This window comes from Canis lupus, chromosome 13 (assembly GCF_011100685.1).
Source record: "Canis lupus familiaris isolate Mischka breed German Shepherd chromosome 13, alternate assembly UU_Cfam_GSD_1.0, whole genome shotgun sequence".
Taxonomy (NCBI): Eukaryota; Metazoa; Chordata; class Mammalia; order Carnivora; family Canidae; genus Canis; species Canis lupus.
Genome location: NC_049234.1, coordinates 9,655,048 through 9,674,686, shown reverse-complemented (window position 1 = coordinate 9,674,686; position 19,639 = coordinate 9,655,048). Strand labels below are relative to the sequence as shown.

The window sequence follows — 19,639 nt, the reverse complement described above, 5'->3', positions numbered from 1 at the left end:
TGTTTTGATTTGGTTTTTTTAACAGTTGCATTTCCAAGAAAAATACCACACCAACTGGCAGTTGAGGTGGTGGGAAGGGTTGAGAGTTGGGGAGCTGGGGAGCGGAGAACGAACTTCAGAAATGTTCTTGAGAATGTAAGTTACACTGTGTCATGCCTGCCTTCTTTTTATTAAAGAAACGATAGCTATTATAATGCTGGGTGGACATTTGCATCTACTGTTGTGGGTCTTATCTTTCTGGCAGAGTGATTCTTTAGGGTAAAGAAAATTCCTTACATATAATTTGTCTTACATTTTCATATGTTAATATTCTTTATACCATGAGATAAAATGTACCTCTAACGATTCTTAGGTGTCTTAGTCATGTTGGAAATCTCAATTTTCACACATTATTTGTTCTCAGTATTGAACATAGTGAACAAATTCTATCATGTGTCCCAAGAGTAGCCCTCAAGAGGCTGTGAAATCTGGGGTTCATTTACTGTGACTCAGAAGAGCTTAATAGTTATTATTCTCCATCAAAAATAATTTTTAACAGGGGTATTTTTCTCATCCAGATGATGTTTTGGCAGATATGTTTTTCTCATTCAGATGTACATGTTACATGTACAAATGATAATTAATAATATTAAACTATCTGTAGAGTATCATGTTAAGAAAATGAGACATTGCATCCAAGATCAAGAGGAAGAATGCCATAATCAGTAAGAATGTCTGCCATAGGTACAGGGGGAAGTGGTAATATTTGCAATAAATATGTTATATTACATGATTAAAAGAATATTTCACATGTTAATTTAGTTATCTAAGTGCAGGATTAAACTATCTTTTTTTAAAAGATTTTATTTATTTATTCATGAGAGACACACAGAGGGAGAGAGAGAGAGAGAGAGAGAGAGAGGCAGAGACACAGGCAGAGGGAGAAGCAGGCTCCATGCAGGAAGCCTGATGTGGGACTCGATCCCGGGTCTCCAGGATCAGGCCCTGGGCTGAAGGCGGCGCTAAACCGCCAAGCTACCCTGCCCAGGATTGAACTATCTTGTTCAAAGTTCATCAGGAGGCAGTTTTGCTCACAATTAAACATTCTTGGTATTATATTCTGGTTCTACTACGTACAGTACATGAAGCAACTTCACAAAATGACTCTATAATCTCTATTATAACTCTGCTATTAAGAATACCCTTCCTTACATTTTCAATATTCCATTTATAGGGTAGAGTGCCTATAGATGAACAACTTCTTCTGGAGTCCAGCATGTGAATGCATTTATAGCTACTGACTAATTGGCTTACTCTAAACCACTAAACACTAAAGGTTGAATGCTTCCATTTTTGCCCTGATTGCCAGGAAACCTAGGTACAAATATTCCATTCAATTGCTGCCATTTTATTCCAACTTGGGGACTAAATATCTTCTCATTTACAATGTACTTTTTTGCCTTTTTGATTGTGTTAATGTGCTGTGGCTTATTATACCTGTTCAGTGATCATAACTGCCTCAAATCCTATTTTAGATACATTTTAAGATAAGGTAAATATCTACATCTTGTTTATCTTATACACATCCATCCATTCTCTTCTCCAACTTTTCATTTCTTGCTAGTTATGATTTTGTTAGCCTGAGATTTCTTTGAAAGCAGAAACTGAGACAAGCATTTTCATGTAGATAATCTACTAGGGAAGTGAATGACAAACTAGAAAGTGAAATAGAAAAAGGAAAGCCAATCCCTTAACAAATGCCACATTGATTTCTGTAGTGGACAACTGATGCTTGATCCAGCCAAGACCTTTTGAGGTTTCAGAGATAATATGCTTCAGATTATCTACTTCACTGAGAGAAAATACCATATTCTATCTACTATAAGTGGGAAATGCCCTGTAGAGTGTCAATAAGTGCTCACATCCATCCCATGCTGCATATCCAAGAATTCCCCAAGCCAAAACAACAGATACATTGTGCTGTCAAATTATACCTGTGAAAATTTATTGCTGCAGCAGGGACTTAAAAGTAGTGAGCAATAGGATATAAGGCAAGGTACAAGAAATGTCCTTTATAAGTTTCAACCTGGTAGGACATCCCCAGAGGCTTTACCTGAGTTTTCCTTCTCATCAGGACCCGAACTCTCCATTACAATCCACACTAAGACAGTATGCTACTGCACCTGTTTCTTAGTGGGAGAGACCAATGCCAAATCATTTTATTTATTGGGGAAGTTTTTTTTTTTTTTGAAAGGACTTGATTTAATGGCAGATAATAGGGGTATAATTAAGGATCCAGAAGAATGTGCCAGTAAAAGAGAGTTGGAATTATTTCAGTGGTATTCTGAAATTTCTAACATGGTGAGATTATTCTTTCTCCAACTTCACATCTGTCAAACACCCATGGAGTTAGGGTAAATAGGAATTATAGTTTGTAATAGACTTTGGAATTATAGGAGTTGTCAATTAAGTAGAATGGAGATGTTGTTTTAGCAAGGGCAGTACAAAACAGATACTCCCACACACACCTGTCAAAGCAAATCAAACATCTGGTATCTCTAAGAGCACAGAAGAAATAGTTTACCAAACAGGGTTTAGAAACCAAGAAGAAGAAAGATATTACATTGATCTCAATAATTAAAAGCCATTAGGTCAACACTCATTGACCAGATATTTCTACTTCATCCACCTTAGAATTGGTACACAATGATTTGTTTGATAACCTTTGTCTCCGAGTCCATAAAAAATGCACCATTTTTAGCTTAGAAATCTATTTGAAAACATTGTTTTGTATTATTGTTGAAACCAAACTCAAAGTTAATGAGATAATCTTCTATGCAACTATCAGTGTTTGAGAAAAGTTGATAAACAAATAGAAAATCATGCAATTGCAGAAGATGGAGTTCTAAACTACTATTAATCTTTGCTTATTTTAATATTGCATTTTTTTAGTTAGTTCTCTTTTCAATCTAGCTAATCCTCTGATCTGTGAGCAAGAAGCCATGTCATGGTGTTTGGAACAATGTAAACTGCTATTAATCTATGCCTTTATCGTATTCTTTGATGAGATATTGAAAATAATATTTTCTATTATTGATTTAAAGGGACTTCTTTTAGTAGTTATTAACTAACTAACAAGCGTGTCGACAGAACAACAGGCAATCTTCTCTGAAAATGTGAGAGAATGCCTTATATTCTCCAGATAAGGAGTCATTCTCTTTCCACATGGGATTAAGCTATAGGGTGAGCTACAATTAAACTTTAGGACTTCTCAAGTACTCAGATAATCATTGAATTGAAGATTCTATAAATCAAAATTATTCAGCCAGTTGTTAGGTCAAGTGGACATAAATGAGTCTCAGAGGAAAAAAAAAAAAGAACACTGCTGGTTGTTGGGGGGAAGCTCATTGTGATGAGTCTATCAAGGTGAGTAAGATGTTAATAATCTCTTCAAAGTAGCTAAATTATTTGATCAATTGAAGTGTTTCCCACATTTAGGGATGTGTGCCACAGGTAGTATATAGCATGAAAACACATTGACTCATTTAAGAACAAAGTTATGCATTTTTCAATTATTCTGATTATGTTAGTGAGATAGCCTCAACTTGGGCTAATTCTCTTGTCTTTCTAACATTTACTAATTTCCTTTTTTAATACATGAGGAATCAGAACTTAGGCTTATTGCTTTTCATAAGCAAGAACATTAATAATAACCTAATTAATAATAGATAATGATTTTTAGAGCTTACTACATACCAGCTGCATTTCTAACAACTTTATATATGTAATCCATTTTTAAAATTTCTCAGAGAAGTTTAATGTATCATACAGAAAGGCACATAAATCATATGTTTATAGTGACAAAAAAACCTGAACCCAGCCTTTTAATCAGCACACATATCAAGAAAGAATATTATAAAGCACTCCTTTGTGACTCGTTTCAATTTCTCCCTTCTCAAGGATAATTGTATCCTGATTTCTATAAGCACAGGTTAATTTTGCCTGTTAATATACTTATAGAGACATCTATATGCAGTTTTTGCTTAATATTATGGTTGCAAGACTCATCCATATTTCTGTGTGTAATTATAGATCATTCATTTTCATCAGTGAATAGTATTCCATTTTATAACAATATCTCCATTTATTTATTCATTCCATTATCATCCATTCCATTACTGTTCATTTGTATATTTTCCAATTTGGGGCTATTAGGAATAGTTCTGCTATGAATATTCTAGTACATGTCTTTTGATAAAAACATTTTTTTTTAAATATTTATTTTGAGAGAGAGAAAGAAACATGTGTGTATGAGCAGGAGGAGGGGCAGAAGGAGAGAGAAAGAAAGACTCTCAAGCAGACTCCCCGCTGAGCACATAGCCCCATGAGGGACTCCATTCCACCACTCTGAGATCATGACCTGAGCTGAAATCAAGAGTCTGCTGCTTAATAGATTGAGCCACCCAGGTGTTCCAATAAATACATTTCTACTGTGAATGCTCAAGAGTGGAATTATGGAATCACAGGTGTATATAATCAGCTTTAGTAGAAGAGTTTTCCAAAGTGGTTCTATCAATTTACATTCGCACTAAGTTCATGAGCATTACTTATTCCACATCCGCCTTAATAGTTGATGTTTTTCAGCTTTTTCATTTTACTCGTTATAGAAGAGCTAAAGAAAGATACAACACACTCTAGACTGTGCTTCTAGGAATGTAGTCATGCTGAAGAACTGAATTGCCTGTGTCTTTTCTGAGACCCATACCAGTAAAATGGATATTCTTTCACTATTTATTTTTTTCTTATTTCAGCTTTTAAAAATTGGGAAGTAGAGCATAGCATATACATAGGAAAAGTATACAGTTTAAATAAATCACTACAAAATGAACATTATTCATCAGTATCCAAGTAAAGAGAGAGAACATTACCTCCAGCTCCCAGAAAACCTCATCTAACCCTTCTTATCCAAATTTCTACATCTTATGGGTAATTGCCATTCTGATTCTTGTGATAATAGTTATGTTACAATTTCCTTATTTTTTCATAATGCATCCACCACATGTCTGTAGACATGTTAGTTTATTTCCTTTCTGCTTTTGAAGAAAGTCATGCTGATCTATTCTTTTATTTCATGATTCTCTCTGAGATTGTTACATGTTGCATAGTCCATTCATTTTCATTACTTTATGGTATTCCTTCTTTGACTATACTAAAAATTATTTACCTATTTACCCATCAAAGGACATTTGGCTTGTTGTCTGTCGTTAACTATCTTAAACAATGCTATGAGAATTCATATGTATTTTTTGTACATGCAGATGTATTTATGGTACATTCCTAGGGGTACTGGAGAGTTATCAGTCACCTATCTTCATCTTTAATAGATAACATCTAAATGGTTTCAGGAAGCAGTAGCACTAATTCAAACTTCCACTGTTTACAAGTAGATGCTGTTCCAAATTCTCACCCACAGTTGCTAAAGTCAGACTTTAATTTTGCAATGTGGTCATAATGTAGTGATATCTTATTGTGGCTCTTAATTTATTTCCCTGATGATTAAAAAAGTTGAACACCTTTGCATATTTATTGGCTCTTTGAATTTCCTCCTTTGTGAAAGGCCTGTTCAAGTCTTTTGCCCATTTTTTAATAGGAACTTTGTTTTATTGATTTGATTTTCAGGAACATTTTACATATTCCAGATACTAGTGTTTTGTCATGCATTTATATTACAGATAAGTCATCTTCTACTGTGAATATTTTCATTTTTCTGATGGCTCATGAAGTTTGGCACTTTTTATGGTTATTGGACATTTGGGTATTCTCCTTTGATAAGGGTTTGTGTCTTTTTGTACAGCTTTCTATCAGGTTGTCTAATTCATAAGAAATTATTGATTTGCAGGAGTTTTTTTTTTTAATTTTTTTTTTTTTAATTTATGATAGTCACACAGAGAGAGAGAGAGAGAGAGAGAGAGAGGCAGAGACACAGGCAGAGGGAGAAGCAGGCTCCATGCACTGGGAGCCCGATGTGGGACTCGATCCCGGGTCTCCAGGATCGCACCCTGGGCCAAAAGCAGGCGCTAAACCGCTGCGCCACCCGGGGGATCCCCGATTTGCAGGAGTTTTGAGAAATATTGTGGCTATAGGATCTTTGTCATAGAAATGTATATAAACACTTTTCCTGTACATTAGGTTGCTTTTAGACACTATTATCAGTGGTTGAAACAGAATTCTTAATTTTAATATAATTCCAATAAATTAAAAAATATATAGTTAGTGGATTTTTATTTTCTGCCTAAGAAATCTTTGCCTTTTCCAGGGCCATGAAAATGGTCTTCTCTAAGTTTTGTTTTCTCTTTCACATTTACATCTTCAATTCACTCGGAATTGAATATTTTGTATAGTGTGAGGTAAGGGTCAAGGTACATATTTTTTCTCACACTGATATCCAATTAATGCAGCTTTATTTAATAAGAAGATCATCCTTTTCCCACTGCAATGGACTGCCATATTTATTGTATTTCAGGAGACTGAATATATGAAGGTCTGTTTCTGACACTCTATTTTATCCCATTGATCAGTGTCTCTATCATTGCCCCACTATCTCAATGTTTTGATCAATGTAACTTTAGAGTAATCCGTGAAAAGCTTCCAAATTTGTTCTGTTTCTTCAAAATTGCATTGGCTAGTTTTCAAATAAACTGCCTTCTATTTCCACATAAACTTTAAAATCAGACTGTCAATTTTTTTCAAAATAAGAAATCTGCAAAGATTTTGATTAGGAAAAAATGAAATCTATGGATCAGTTTATGGAGAATTGACACCTTTATCTCATTTAATTTTCACTAAAATTCTTTGAAATAAAGATTATTATTATCTACAGTTTATCAATGAGATAACTGGTGAAAAGCTCAGTTAAGAAACTTGTCTTACACCACCCAAATAGTTAGTACTTGACTCTGGATTCCCAACCAGAGTGCCCAGGGCAGAAGATAACTAAAATCTAATAACAATGTTTGGTTTTCATAGTATTTGATTTTATGACTACTTTGTATTTATGACCTGAAATACAAGTCTCCAAATAAATAGTAAAATAAAACTGCTTAATGAAAGCTTTAACCAAATAGTGTGGGTTCTAGGCAGGCAGTAGAAAATGAGATATTGTATATATGAAAGGTCGTCTGTGTTTGAAGGAAACTCTGATCAACTGAAAGTGTTTGCCTTGGCAGCTACTAAATTAATGTAAAATGGTTTGGGGCAATAACTAGTCAAGATGTCTAGTTAAGGTCATTGGCATCAATGCAGGTAGTTTCCTTGATTTTACTCCTTCTAGCTGGATGATTTGTAATTCTAAAACCATTAGCTACATCAAAATAATTTAGGAAATAATAATGGAAACTAGGACACAGCCCTATTCCAAATTGCTTAGAATTGGCATCTAATCTATCAAAAAATATTTTCAACAACTCTCATTCTGGTAATAATACTAACTTTGAAAAGCAAGGCTAACTTGGGATTTACAGTAAAATTATTTTGCTTGGGAAATAGAAGCATTCAGTTATGAAGGAACTGAGTGTATAATCCTGAAGTTTCCCCCAAGGTCTAAAAGTCTATTATTTTATGAAATCAAAGAGATGGAAAAAAAAAATCAAAGAGATGGAAAAGGTTACTGAGTAGCACACAAAAAAAGTTTCTTTTGTTATCCTATACCATTTTCTTGATGAAAATGAAACAGAGGTCATTCTATGGTGGCTATGTCTTTAACATGAACAGTCAGCAAATGTCTACTAAGCTGCAGGCACAGAGTTAGGTACTGGGTATATAACATAGAACCAAACATACACAGCTGTCTTTATGAAGCTTATGGTTTAAGAAATTAGTCTCGTGTAATATTACAAGGAAAAGCAGGTCTTAAAATTTATTAAAACATTGAGAAAATTACTTAACCCCATCAAGTCTCATGTCCTAGTTTTTTAAATGGAGCAATATAAAACCAGCTCATAAAAAAACTTATTTTGTTTTTGCTAGAATGTAGCATAGATTATTGGGAGTTGATACAAAATTTTACAGTACAGGTGAGTAGATTAATAGGTTTATCATTTGAGGATTTAAGGGAGTAGATGTTTTCCAGATGGAGTAGACTTTATGACTATCTGGATAGAACTGTACTCAGGGCATTAGAATAAATAGTAAGGCTTTGAATTTACCACTAAGGATAAATCTCAAACTATTCCTAATGTAATACATTTACTTGTGAGTTTTTTAAACTTTTAGGTAACTGATATTATCTTGAAAAATAAATTGTCACTTAATGCCTAATATAGAAAACATTACCATCTATGGATTGACAAATAGATGGGGTAAATATTTTATGTGGTCATCAAAAGAGATTTGTGATTTTATAGTAATTTCACAGAATTCATCCACGAGTAACCCCATTGCCTAATCTTAATTTTATATTGACCTTTATATTAGGACCAAATTTTCTTTTGGCTTCTAGTGAAGTCATTTATTAAACAAGATATTAACTTTAATATTTCCTAGGTCTAATCTCAAAAATTCACCAGGATTATTTTTTTTCCTATTCTTTTCATTACATTGAGCCCAGAGTTGCCTATATTCTGCTATTCTGTAGAGTTTCTATGTTGATACAGATTTAGAAGGAAAAAAATCCCTCTCAGAAGAATCATGAGCAGAATACTGGGCATTTTATTAACTTCCTGAGATCACCCATGACATTCTAAAGAGCCTCATTTTGCTTTCACTATTGCAGTTTTATGCTTTTTCAGATCAGGTGCAACACTGAAGGACAGAGTGGAGTTAAGGGGGCACGGATGATCCTCACCTGAATCCAAAATGTCTTATTTAGGGAAGGAGGGGGAAAAAAAGTGTTGATCATCACATAATTAAGTCTATTTCTCCCTTAATCAGAAATGTAAGTCAAATTTCCTTTGGGCTTAACCAGAAGCCTATTTAGTAATTGAAAATTATAATCATATAAAGTGTAACCAAGGATTTCCATCTTTCATTAATATAGTTACTCCACTGTAATAGCCAGTAGGAAGCAGTTTTTCCAAATGAGATTTTCAATGTAAGGCTCCTTTCCAGAATTATTGCCAGTTCTATCTTGCTGATCTCCTAATATCATGATGTGAACTAAGAGACTATATTTGGTTCAGAAAATATGTGCACTCATTAGCATCAGCAGTTCTCTGTGTTAAACTATATACCAAGACAGCTTGTCAGAAGCTTGAATCAAGGAGCGCCTGGGTGGCTCCATCAGTTACGGGACTGACTCTTGGTTTCAGCTCAGTTCATGATCTCTAGGTGGCCAGATCGAGCCTCTGCACTTGGTATGGAGTCTGCTGGGAATGCCCTCTCTCTCTCCCTCCATTCCCCCCGGCCCCTCCCGTCCCCTTTTCTCTCTCTCTCTCTTAAATAAATAAATTAAATCTTAAAAAAAAAAGAAGAAGAAGAAGAAGAAGAAGCTTGATATCAAATGGAATACTTTTTTTGTTACAAGAATGAACTATCTCAAAAGCTAATATTTGGGAATTACCAAGATAAATGTGGTTGGCCCAGTGTTGTTTCTATCAAAATTATTTTGTTTGAAGGCAGAGTAAGAAAAAAGCCTGAGATCCCATTCCCTAAAAGTCAGATCTCTTGTATTTATAAGAGCCAACTGAAGCCCAAGGCAGACAGAGGAAATAAAAATCACCAAGATAAAGGGAATGTTCAATTATTCAACTCTTATTTGTTTTTGTTTTCTTTGTCTTGTTGGTGCTTTCGATGCCCCTAAGAAAGAGCCTCAGATCACAAAAAGCTGGATTTAATGCTGGTGAAAAGAGAATTAAATCTCAAGATAAGTGAGTTGTTTGCAATAATATATAATCTCAAAATGAGTCTGTCTCCTGACATAGGCAAATTATAACCTGAAAAATTATAAGTTTTTTCAAGAAAAACTGCATATTAGACTATTTATTCACAGTTAGTAGTCTCTGAGAAACAATAAGGAATGAAAGGGAAATCAGGAGACTGAAGGTGATGTGAATATCTTGAGAGAATATTCTGGAAACCAAGTGTGAGATTTACTTACCTAATTCCAGAAAAGGAATGGGTTACAAATTATTAGATTAGCAAATGATAATCCGAGGGCAAATATAATTGTTTTTCTTCTAGATGTGTTTCCTAATCTGGCAGAAAGGGAATAAATATTTGAAATGTTTCAATAAATAGACTGTAGAAACTCTTCACCTAATTTTCAATATAGTCATTTGACCCACGCAGAAATAATCTCTCACTGTTCAATCCATAGCAATATATTTGTACATAGGTTCTTTAGAGTTTCCAATAAATATTTTATTTAGGAAACCTAATTCCAATGTGTACTTTGATAACCTACTCTTAATGAATATAAATAAAGAATTATTCAGAACAATATTATTACTTTGATTTTCAGAGTAAGATATGAATAAATACTCAAGTTATTTAATTCTTAACTAGAATCTGTGTTAGCATTTCTGCTAAATAACTTCATTGATGTTCCTCCTGAGACATAAAGGATTTTATTGACCAGTTTTTGCAGGTGAGACATTCTGTGTTCCTGTCTGTTTCTACATCCCTAGAAACAGGATTGGGAAAGCATCTCAGTTTGCCCTAAAATTAAACTCTTCAACAATCCCAGTTTGAGCTTTTCATTTAGCTAATTAGTACTTATTTTTCCGATTGCATTGCTGTCACCCATATGGGGAAGGAACAGCAGATTGCCTGCCTATTTCTTTTGATTTTCCTGCTAAATTGTAAAGAATGGTGTTTCCTTTCTGGTTTCTTGTCGCTCTTCTCTACAATCAAGAGCATTGTGAGGAAAGACTAGGAGTAACTCAATCTCTGATGGAAAAGTCTTGATGTACCTGTTCAGATGCGTTTGGGCATGTAGGGCTCACCTGTACAAAACAATGGGTATGTTAATTAAAAATCTCAGGACAATAAAAGCTAGCAGGCAAACTGTTGTCTAGAAGTCACTGATGGCCAATGCCCTCTACATACATCCCTAGGTATGTGTATATAAACATGATTCATAACAACAGTTTCACTTCATGATGTTCAGTGGTAAAGATGTCTATTTTGAAATATTAACTGTTTTACACGATTCTTTTTTGTTTGTTAGTAACGAACAAATTCTTATCGCAGTGAGGCAGGTGCATTTATTTATCTATCAGTTGGAGTCCAGGCAGGGAAGAAAAGGCTCACACAGATGGGATTTTGAAAACAATGTAATGAAAGGACTGTCTACAAAGGGGTGGACAGAGATAAGGAAGCCAGGAAAGGGTGTACAGGCACTCACGTACTGCCAGAAAATGAAAGGGATTACCACCGCTAAGCCTGAAGGAACAAGAAGAGAAAAAAGTACTACTAGAGCCAGCTGAGAGAAGAAAGGGACATGGAGACAGTAAGGTAAGCAAGATGGAAGCAGAAATTCCCTGGCTTCTCCTCTCCTGCCCTCCAATCTCTTTCCAGCCTTGGGCAGAGGTTAGATGGGGTAAGAAAGCAGGGATTGGGGTATAAAGTGAGAAGAAATAAGCTTGCTAAATTAAAAAATCAGTATTGGAGTATAATTTGAGACCACTGAAAAATTCTATTTTACTTCATTAGTCTTTTGTTGTTCCAATTCAATTCTATCCAATTCTATGATCCAGTGTTGGAGATGAATATGATGTAAATTTCAAGCACCTATAGGATATCACTAGGGACGCCTGGGTGGCTCAGCGGTTGGGCGCCTGCCTTTGGCTCAGGTCGTGATCCCAGGATCCAGAATCGAGTTCCGCATCAGGCTCCCTGCGAGGAGCCTGCTTCTCCCTCTGCCTGTGTCTCTGCCTCTTTCTCTCAGTCTGTGTCTCTAATGAATGAATGAATAAATCTTAAAAAAAAAGGATATAATAAGCACTAAATAAATACCTCCTGAATGAACTAATGAATGAGTGAATAGGAAATTTGGTCGAATCATCTATTTGAAATTTTTCAAATTTAGATTAATAAAAGCCTTGGTTCTATTTTTATAAAGTAATTTTAATATTTCCAAAACTATTCTTCATAAATGTATCATAAATGTATCCTTCTTATTCCTATAGTCCCATTTTAATCCTGAAGTTTATCAATCTATTTCTCTAAGCTCACTGAGCTAGCAAGAACTTCATATTTTCCACTGTTAAACTAGAGTGCATAATTCAAATCAACCGTGACCTTAACAGAGTCTGGATAATTCAATCCCTGTCCGAAAGTAGGGGGATGAAATAGTATTAATAGAGTTGCATGATTCTTAAATCAAGCATTGTACATTGTGTTTCATCCCTGTTTTGTTCCAATAAAACACCAAATATTTTAAGTTAGAAAATGGCCCTGTGTCAAGGTAGAGATAGTCAATTTCTGTGGTGAAATATAGTTAAATAGAGGAGTGAGAGAAAACTTCAGTGCAGTGAAGACAAAAGAGACTTAACTGAATAGATTTTAAGCTTCTTCTTAGGCTGTCCTGCAAGTATCAGCGTCTCAGAATAATAATACGCAGATCATGATCATTGTAAGACCCATTTAGTGGATGCTCATTGCTTGCCAGGAGAAATCTGGGGCACTTTAAACAAGCTCTTTCTCCCCTACCATCCATACACTGCAATTGTTTCCATTTGCACTGCAAATGATAATAATATCAATAAAAATAATAGCCATCATCTATTGGGTGCTTACTATGCTTAAGCCTCATTTTCATTCTCTAACTCAATTACCCAAGCAATTTTAAGAAGTTGGAATGAATATAACGTTGTAACCTTGCTCCGGGCCATTGTAACCTTGCTCGGGTCATGCAGAGCAGTAGAGTAACATAGTGAGTGAGTAAGTAGTAGAGCATAGGTGGGAGCTTGGTGTCTGTTGCCAAAACCTTTACTCTTAATCGATAAAGCGATAACTCTCTTTTGAGTCCCATTTAATATAATACATTTCTGGCTGAAATTAGAAAAGCTCATCTCTCCCCTTTGGCTCTGCAGGGTGCCAGATGCCTCTAAGAGCAGAAAGACAGAAATTTCATTTCTGACACTTGAGGTGTAGAGAAGGGCAATTCAGATCACTTTATTGAGAGTGACTATCATCAGAGGAGAGAAATCAGGAAAATATACAGTGAGAAAAGTGGATATTTGAAGGAAAAAAATTTCCTAGATGACTAAGGGAGAGGATATTGTCATTTCACTCCACGTTTCCATCCGCTTGTACATATTTTCAAAATGAAGCTGGAGACATGCAACCTGACCCATTGCTGCAGCCTCCATATAAAAGCATTGGTGACAGTACCCCCTGGTCCAGATGACTCTTTTTTATCTTGATTATTGCTTCTTGCTAATCATGGTGACAATGGACTCCGGGTTTCCATATTAGTTTTTGGTCTCTAATCTGGTGGCCCATTTGCCCTTCCTTCTCTGGCTTAGCTCTTAACCTTTGACAGTGTCTCATCTTCTCATGTCATCACTGGCAACAGCCTAGAGGGAAAACACTCTTCTAAGTCTTGATCCACTCATACATTTCCAACTGAGCCAATCCCCAGCATACTCATTCAGAGAGGGATAGTTAGGCCTAAATTTTTTTTTAAGAAAAAATTAGAAACTTCTATAGACATTATTGAAGTATGTCATTTCACATCTCCACTCTTCAAACAATATTTACTGTACTTTTGTGTATTAAGTTCTGTAATAAGTACTTCTACCCCCAAGTTTCTAGCTAAGGTTCTTTTTTTACATATATAGGAGAACAAGACTGTAGAGTTCTTCACAGTAGAGAATTTTTTGCAGTCAGTTAATTTCCAATGCTGCTTATAAATGATTTTTCATTATTTTTAATATAGGCAAAGTTAAGAGTGTCCCAAGATCTAATCTGCATAGTCACTTCTGGAATTCTAAAATGTTAAAGCAAGTGAGATGTATGTACTCAAAACCCAAAGAGAACTCAGAAAGATAGGAGACATGGAACTTAAAATAGACATTGCACCATACAGCGGCTAAACACATGAGCTGTAGAGTCAAATCTCCTAGGCTCAAATCCCACCTGTGATACCTATACTAACAGTATGACTTTAGACAATTTTGTTAACCTTTCTCATTATCTGTTTTATCTGTAAAATAGGAATTATTATAATTATAGCACATAGTATCCGGGATTTTATGAGAATTGAATGCTATGCTACTAAAGCATGGGAAGCTCTTAGAACAGCACCTAGCCTAGGAATTACTTGATAAATGGCAGCCATCATTGTAACCAGCAATTAGCTATGGAACTATTATAAGTCACAGATCTCAAGAGCACACTGTCTTCCTCCTTACCAGCATCAGCCTTTGATCTAGAAGTCCCTTCTGTCTTGGGTAATAGATTCTCACACTAGAAATAGGCTCCCTTGACCAAAGGCAATCAGTTAAATTCTGCTTGGTGGCATCATGTACATTTTAACATTTCTAAGTTCTAGTGTAGATCCGCCCTCTGCACCCCCTGCTACCACACACAGAATATGTCAAACTAAAGAAGGGGACAGTTAGAGCAGAAATTTCCTCAGTCTTATTATCCTCCATGCATGATGCAAAATGTACTGCTGTTTGTCTGGTATCTGCAGTAACTCCCAAGAAACCTCATTCTGTCACTAGAGATACAGCCTTTCAGGATTTGCCTGTGCTATTTGTCAAGCTTTGCAGCCTTCACTTCAATCTCTCAGCCAGAGTGGTTATCTTCTAAAGAGAGGTCATTCTAAAGGCTGGACAGGTAACGTATTTTCTGCTCTTCTTTTGTACTCTCTTTATGGGCTCCCTTTCCCTTTGTGATTAGAGACAAGAATTATAGAGAGGATTCATTCAAAATCCGTGCCCTTCTCTTCCCCTTTGTGTCAGGAGAATACAGTTATTTTAGTTCAACATGGGCGGCAGACAGATGTAATATACTGACTCCGCCACATATTAGCTGTGTAATACAAGGCAATTTTCTTGATATCTTTGAGCCTTACTAAATAAGAGCAACTGTGAGAATGAATTAAAAGAGGCGATGTATTTAATTGCACACAGTAACTTTTCAATTGTGGTATGTATTATTGCTATATTTTCCTCTAACGTCTGACACGTTCTTCCACATTTCCTCTCTGCAACTATGTCGAGATCTTTATATTTCATCAGTCTATTCTCCTCTCCCCTCCCCCATCAAAGCATATCCTCTTAGTGATCTACTCTGAATACTTTATTTACCACATGCTATTGCTCAGGATTTGTACCCTGCTCCTCTCATTAAAACATTTCTGGTTTGGTGATCTTTCACATTCCTTTCAAAACAGTTATTCCAATTCCTCTGCTTGATTATCTGCAGCACCACACAATATAAAGCAATTATCATTCCACTCTTCCTAATGCACAAGGGTAAAGCTTCAGTAATTCCTCTCACTTTCTATAAAGGCCACTTTTCTGAAACACTAGAGCACTCTGGAAGAGAGCACCTAGAGCCGCTGGTGATACTGATATTGAGGCAGATTTGAAACTGACCACAACTGCCTCAGACGATGCTCTTGGCAGAGCCACTGTCTCTGAGGTCACTCCAAAACCTGAGAGTCCAGAAGCTGAAGACAATCCCTGATACCAGTGCAGAGGGATAGAATCTACACATATTCTCCAGATCAGGTGGCAAGTGCACAACTGGGAAATGCTTAAAGATAATGGATTTTAGAATCAAGACACATATGAGCTCAGATCCCAGCAACACTACTTTCTACTGTATGGCCTTGAGAAAATTATTTTACCTTTCTGACTTTTGTTTTAATTTAATAACAGAATGATTAATAAAGAAGTACCTACTTTTTAAAAAAGAGGTTCTAAGCATTAAGTGGCATAATGCATTTGAAAGGGCTTAATAAATTGTCCGGCATTTTATTTTATCACTATCATCATAATTATTATAAAGATGGGATGCAGCTGAAGATGTATGTATATATGCATTCCATCTTTACAATAATTATGATAAGATAATATGCCAGACAATACACATATAAAATATTCATCCATCTCTTTCTCTACTGCTATGATGCTTCCTTAAGCATCCTTAAGCTATTATACCCTCCCTGGAATAAGATCATAGCTTTTAAGTAGTCATTATCCTGTTCTGCTCCTGTATCTTTCTACTCCATTATCTACAGAGATGTCAAAGGATTTTTTAAAACGTGTAGACTGTATCATGTCATTCTTCTATTCAAAATGACTTTTCACTGCATTTAGTAGAAACTCTAGTCTTTAACAGCTCCAATCTGGCCCCTGTCTACGTCTCCCTCTTCATGTCCTCCCACTTCCCTTCACTCCCATTCAATTCACTTTCAGCCCCCTTAGTCTTCTTGTGGTTCTTCAGGGGCATCTATTTATTCTCCACCCACAGGTCTTTGCATATACTGTCCCTCTGCCTGGCGCGCCCTTCATCAAACTCTTTGCTTATTATCGCAGTCTGCTTCTTCAGGTCTTAGCAATGCTTCCCCAAAGAGGCACTTCTTCATCTCTTGGTCTCCATCCCCTTTTGTATTCCCCATAGCCCACAGTGAATTTTTCTTTAGAAAGTTTATCTTTATTTGTATTTATATATTTACTTTTATGATTTTCAGCTTAATATCTGCCTCATGACCAGCATATAAGCATAATAAACACAAGAGTCGGATCTATTTTGCTTTTTTCTTCATATCAAGTGTCTAACCCAGAGTCAGACTCATGGTAGATGCTTCATGAATATCTACAGAATCAGTTTTGAATGAATATGACAAATACAGGAAGGAAGCTCTTTCTACTCTTGCCTTAGCATACTTATCACCATCAGCAACATCAGCAAGATCTTCAAAATAGCAGTAGTTATGATTTATTGAGTGGCTGCTGTGTGCCAGGCCCTGTACTAAATGTATTCTATGTATGTTCTCATATACCGCTCACTATCATCCTACCATACCTTACAGAGAAGGAAAAAGAAGAATACTCAAAGTCATACACTGGAACTCAGGATCAAGCCTATACCTGGTTGACTTAAAATCTATGACCCTGACACAGAAGAGAGAACCAAGCAGGTTACAACTTTCCAGAGAAATGAATTAGTGCTTTTCTTTTTCTTAAGAAAGCCAAATTTTCAAAATCTCCCTCAAAGGATACATTCCAGTGCTTAAATTTCCAAATGACCAAGAAATCAGGATTGAGTCAAAACTGCCTTCTTTCAATGCTAACTGGAAAGGAATAGTAAATTCCTTGGGCCCTAAGCTCAGTAAATCTTTTCGTGATGTTTCTACACTTTCAGTCTGTCACTAAAGTAAGAGAGAACTAGTAATATTGCCCAGACATTGCTGAACCACTGCATTGATCCTGGAGGGGTCATATCCCCTGTCATTTTATGAAGCTACCTCATCACCATCAGTGTCCTTTTTAATTAGTAAATAAAAACAGAGTCCATCTTAGTTTATAAACAAAAAAGAAACACTGAAATGTAACAGAATTTTATTTATGACTTCCCACAGCAGAGGTATTATGTCACATTAAATGGTCATAGGTAATGTGCCTTAGTTACTTAATCAACCCAGAACTGAATTAAAGACCAACGATTTTAATAGATTTTTTATTCCACTTTCTGTTCCTTTAAGAATAAAGAAAAAAAGACATTTACAAAAGTCGTCATGTATGAATGACATGACAATCACAGAGATCTCTCTGGGAGATTCTCAAAAATAACTCCAAGACTTTATTGACAATATTCAGACCACCAAAAAAAAAAAAAAATCTCTTTTATGCTTAGTCTTTTAAAATGCCATATTATTTAGCCTAGGGTAACAGATGGCCAATTGTATACAATTTGAAAGTAACTCTGAGTAACAAGGTCACCAGGAACTCAGAATTTTTCTTTAAATTCTTCTGTGTGGCTTCCATGTGAGTGTTTGAGAGCATTAGAAGTAACTTTCTGGTTTTATGCTTGTGATATTGAATACATTTGCTCCCTTTCAACTTGACCTTATACCTCTAATCAAGAAAAAAAGTTCTCCATTATTTTGATATGACTATTATGACCTATTTCATTTGCTTGGAGTACAAAAGTGGTCACTGTATTAGTTGGCTCAGGCTGCCATAACAAATACTATTCACTAGGCAGTTTAAATAACAGAAATTTATTGTCTCACAATCCTGAAGGCTACAAGTCCAAAACTGAGATTCTGGCCAATTTGCTTTCTGGTGAGAGTTCTCTTCCTGACTGACAGCTCCCTTCCTGACTTGCAGACAGCTACCTTCTTGCTATGTTCTCACATGGCAGGGAGAGATTGTGAGACACACATACAGATAGATAGACACACAGAGAGAGACTGGGGTGGGAGAAGAAACTCCTCTGGTATCTTTTAAGGACATTAATTCTATAAGATCAGGACCCAAAACCTACGACCTCATTTAACCTTAATTATCTTCAAAATGCTTCATTTTCTAATACAGTCACACCATGAGTTAAAGCTACAACATATAGATGTTGGGGGGTGGTGTGGACACACAAACATTCAGTCTATAACATTCACATTTTTTTAAATTCTTAAATGAATTAATCCAGGCTCCATATAGTCAAATAAGCAGGAAGCTAAGAATCTTCTTGAGGCCACTTCCATCCTTAAATTATAGAACTCTTGTGCTTTAATCCGTACAAGAGTCCATTCTGCTTAGGCATAGAAAACATAAAAATCAGATTGGTTTGCCAGTTGGGCCAGCTTTCTCTCTATATTGCTTCTGTCTTTACTACAATGATAGAACTGAACAATGGTCTCACAGAATCCTGTGCTTCAGTAATTCCCTCATTGATCCCAGTTCTGAACAGGTCACAGCTGTGCCTGTGATCTGGGTTCCAAAATTACTATTCAATCACTAGAACATGGAACTCAACACAGCTTTTGCCATCAACACCTATGTCTAGGTAGAAATTGGTTACCAGTCCAGGTGTCTCCTTCCCTCATGAGTTTCCTTTCAGGACCTTAATTTCCTTTCTACCCATAAAACATTATTCAGACCATCTCCATCCATCAGAGCAGTGCTTGAACTTTGAAAGAAAAGGGTCCTTGACTCTTATGAATATTTATTTACCTCTTCTGTAGCAACCAGGGCCACATGTCTAGGGCTACTATTCAGAGGAACATCATTTCTCCAGCTCACAAACATCCTGTAACCTTTTCCCTAGACGGGGGGGTGGGGGGGGGGGGGGGGGGTGGGGGGGGTTTAGTACTCTTATGTTTGCAAAACTGGAAAACCCCTTAGAATAATTCTTCTAGAGGAAGAATTATATAGACAAAGAAGTGGTCAGAAGAGGCACATTTATTAATCACCCACAATCTTTATGTATATCTTAATCTACCAATCCTCTGAACAACCAAGAGGATCTTCCTTTATATTCAACCAACTTAGAAAGTGAGAGAATTGGGAATTATAACTTTTTAAAATTTATTTTCCTCAGTTAATTGATATTTTCTGTGATTTTTGAGGAAATACAAATCATAGGAGAATTTAGAAAATGACACATCACAAAGTATTAGAGACACGGAGTTAGTGAAACCTGAACAAGAAGATGATGACATTAGGATGATGACCCCTGGAAATGTCTTCAGATGATATAA

General features: G+C 35.9%; 1 protein-coding gene across 2 annotated transcripts in view; it reads right to left on the bottom strand.

Moving 5' to 3' along the window:
* EMC2 (ER membrane protein complex subunit 2) overlaps positions 1–19,639 on the bottom strand; it is a 402,125-nt gene that overhangs the window by 18,817 nt on the left and 363,669 nt on the right. The gene's annotated exons all lie outside the window — the stretch shown is intronic.